This window comes from Etheostoma spectabile, unplaced genomic scaffold (genome assembly GCF_008692095.1).
Source record: "Etheostoma spectabile isolate EspeVRDwgs_2016 unplaced genomic scaffold, UIUC_Espe_1.0 scaffold453, whole genome shotgun sequence".
Lineage (NCBI taxonomy): Eukaryota > Metazoa > Chordata > Actinopteri > Perciformes > Percidae > Etheostoma > Etheostoma spectabile.
The window spans coordinates 277222-281285 of record NW_022605611.1 but is presented as its reverse complement, the minus strand read 5'-3'; positions in this window follow the sequence as shown (position 1 = coordinate 281285).

Here is a 4064-nt window from a genome sequence, read left to right as displayed (position 1 = left end):
CTGTGTGTGTGTCTCTGTCTCTCTGTCTGTGTGTGTGTCTCTGTCTCTCTCTGTCTGTGTGTGTGTCTCTGTCTCTCTGTGTGTCTCTGTCTGTGTGTGTGTCTCTGTCTCTCTGTGTGTCTCTGGGCCTATGTCGTGCGTGTGGTATATGTCTCCTAATCTGTGTGTCTCCTGTCTCTGTGATGTGCTGTATCGTGCTCGTCTCTGTGTGTCTCATTTGTGGGTCTGATGTTCTGTATGTGGTGAGTCGTCGTCTCTCGTATTGTGCTCTCGTCCTCTCATGTGTTGTCTCTGTGTGGTGGTGTCTTGTCATTTGTTCTCTGTCTGTGTGTGGTCTGTCTGTCTGTGTGTGTGTCTCTGTCTGTGTGTCTGTGTGTCGGGTTTGTCTCTGTCTCGGTGTCTGGTGGTTCTGTGTGGTTGTGGGTGTCTCTCTGTCGTCTTGGTGTCTCCTGCTCTTATGGTGGTGTGTGCTGTGTTCTCTCTGTCTTGGGGTGTTCTCTGTGTGGTTGGGTCTCTGTCTGTGTGTGTGTGTGTCTCTCGTGTCTGTCTCTGTGTGTCTCTCTGTGTGGTTGTGTGGTGTGTGTGTGTGTGTGTGTGTGTCGGTCTCTGTCTCTGTGGTGCGGTGAGATAAATGGACTGGGGGGGTGTGGGTTTTTGTCGCGGCAGTAAAAGGTAAACTGTTTTAAAGGATATCTAGACATGAATTGTTAATTAAAGCACCGTGTGCCTCTAGAGGCAAGTTTCCCAACTAGGGTGGGGACCCAAAATGGGTCGCAGAGCACGCTTATCGAGTCGGCTGGCAGAAAGAACGACTAAATCTCAGCATGACTCAGAAGGGCACTTCAAAAACCGAAACTAGACTAGATCAGCGTGTTGATATCTCAACCAGACACACACATCTGTTAAAGTATCCAAGTCAGCATTATTTAAAATAATGTTGGTGTCGGTACCGAGGGAGCGATGGGGTGGGGGGGGGGGAGAAGACCAGGAAGACAGGAAGGTGAATAGAGGACATTTCTGTTTTCGTTGACTTTTATAATGGAATCAATAGACTTCACCAAATTTAAATTGTGGTTTGTTCTGTAAATTCGGGTCCATGAGACACCAACTTTTCTCTTGGGGCTGAGCTGGACAAGTTTGGGAACCACTGCTATAGAGAAAGAGACGACCGAATATGAGTGGGAGAGCGTCTGCCCCAGAGGGCGCAGTTCAAACAAATTCAACAGTGTGTGGCCCAACGAATTGAAGGGATTTACAAGTCTATGGTTTGACCACACGCTGTCTTGGTTGCTATGTTAAAACTTATTTACCCGAGCATCGGTTGTGGAACAAACAGTCTTTGACATTGCGACAGGAGACTGAGACAAAACGAGTGCCATGTAACCTACAGGACAAAAGTCCCCCGTCAGTTCCCGTCACTCAAAGTTGTGTTGTTGTGTGACAGACTCAGATTTTCTAAGGTGTTGAAACATTATGGGATGGATCCCTAGAGATAGACCTTTTAGTATAAGAGGACAGATCCTTTTAGTTAACATGAAAAAGAAATCTCCACACCAACCACCAGACTCCATGTAAATAATCATACTTTTAGCATGTATAGAGCAGCAATCTCCACCAGACTCCATGTAAATAACACTATTTTATCATCATAAAAACACACTTCATTGAAAGTGGACAGAAAAATAAATAAACGACCCAAGCCGTTGGTTATCTTTCCCCTGTTCAACATCACCCCTTGGTTGGTTGGAATAAACTCTTAATCTCCCACCCATTTACACATGGGATATGCTGGTCTAACATGCTAAAAGTAGAGATTATTTACATGGAGTCTGGTGGAGATATGCTGCTCTATACACGCTGAAAAGTAGTGATTATTTACATGGAGTCTGGTGGAGATATGCTGCTACTACACCGCTAAAAGTAGTAATTATGACATGGAGTCTGGTGGAGTATGCTGTCTCATACATGCTAAAAGGAGTGATTATTACATGGAGTACTGGTGGGAATATGCTGCTATAGACGCTAAAAGTAGTGATTATTTACATGGAGTCTGGTGGAGATATGTCTGCTCTATACACGCTAAAGAATAGTGATATTTTACATGGAGTCTGGTGGAATGATGCTGCTCTATACCTGCTAAAAGTATGATTATTTACATGGAGTCTGGTGGAGAATGCTGCTCTATAAACACTAAAAGTAGTAAATTTACATGGGGCTCGGTGGAGATATGCGTGCTCTAACACACTCAAAAGTAGTGATTAGTTACATGGAGTCTGGTGGAGCTATGATGCTCTATACATGCTAAAAGTAGTGGATTATTTACATGGAGTCTGGTGGAGATATGTGTCTATACACACTAAAAGTAGTAATTATTACATGGAGTCTGGGGGAGCATATGCTGCTCTATACCACATAAAGTAGTGATTATTACATGGATTCTGGTGGAGATATGCTGGCTCTGATACACGCTAAAAGTAATGATTTTACATGGAGTCTGGTGGAGAGCTGCTGCTTACACGCTAAAAGTAGGGTTATTTACATGGAGTCGGTGAGGTGGTGTGGGTGGTGTTGTGGGTGGTGTGGGGTGTGTGTGTGTGTGTGAGAAGCTATTTTTCCAAGAATCATGTTGTAATATTTGAGTAGAAGATTATTTTGTGTGTTAACTTTCAGGAATAGGTTGAAAAATGTTGAAATTCGAGAAAAGATCGCTTGTGCGTGCACACACAGTGACGTAAGAATCTAATATTTGAGTAAAGTGTCTAATTCATGAGAAAAAATAATTAGACAAAAATTTAACTTCAAGCCTTATAAAATGTAATTTTATATACACAGCCACAACACACGCACACACACACGACACTACCACGCACAGAACACACACACATACAGACACACACACGACCACCCACACACAAAAAACACACCACACACAGCACACAGAGCACGACAGCAGACAAACACAGAACACAGACACACGAACACACGCACACACACACACCACACACACACACACACACACACACACACCACAGCACAAACACAACACACAGACACACACAACAGACACACACATCACACACACCACACACACAGAAACACACCGACACAACAGCAAACCACACACAAACACAGACACACAAACAAACACACACACACACAGGAACACACACACACACAACACAGACACACACACACACACACCCACCGACACACCACAACCCAAACACACCACACACACACACACGACACACACACATACAAACCACACACAACACACACACAACACCACACAACACACAACAACACACACAGAACACAAACCACACACCACACACACACACAGACACATACACGAACAACACACACCACCACACACTGAACACAAGCACAGACACACACACACACACACCACAGACACACACACACACACACACACAGACACCACACACACACACACAAACCACACAACACACACACACACCACAGCACGCACACCACACCACACACACAGCACACACCCACACACAACACCCAGACACACACGCACACACCACACACACGACACACACACCTCCCCCCCTTTGGAACGGTTACAGACGGTAATGAGTGAAGAAAAGGAATTAGAAAAGCAATTAAGTGATAGGCGTAGCGGTTAATGGCACATCAGACATGGACTCAGAAGCACTGGCGGACGGAGGGGGGGGGAGAGGAAAAGAAGGGGGGGGAGGCACACTTGTCCTTTCCCGTCGTCATGGAAACACAATCTCACAAGGCGTTGTGGGGGTGTCAGAGGGCCCTAAGACCCAGCGCTGGTGAAGGAGTTGCGTATCTAGCATGCAGCGTGGAAAAGAAACAATCAATTAGTAATAACACCCGATGGGAAAAGCTTCCGCTTTCCTGCGGATCTCTACACTGAACCGCTAACGGGGACACGCTTATTTATCGATGCAGTAAAATCCTTCTAAGCATTCAATAAGCATTTACACTCTGTAGTGTTGGTAATCATACACCAGGCCTGACACACACACACACAAACACACACACACACCCAACACACCACACCC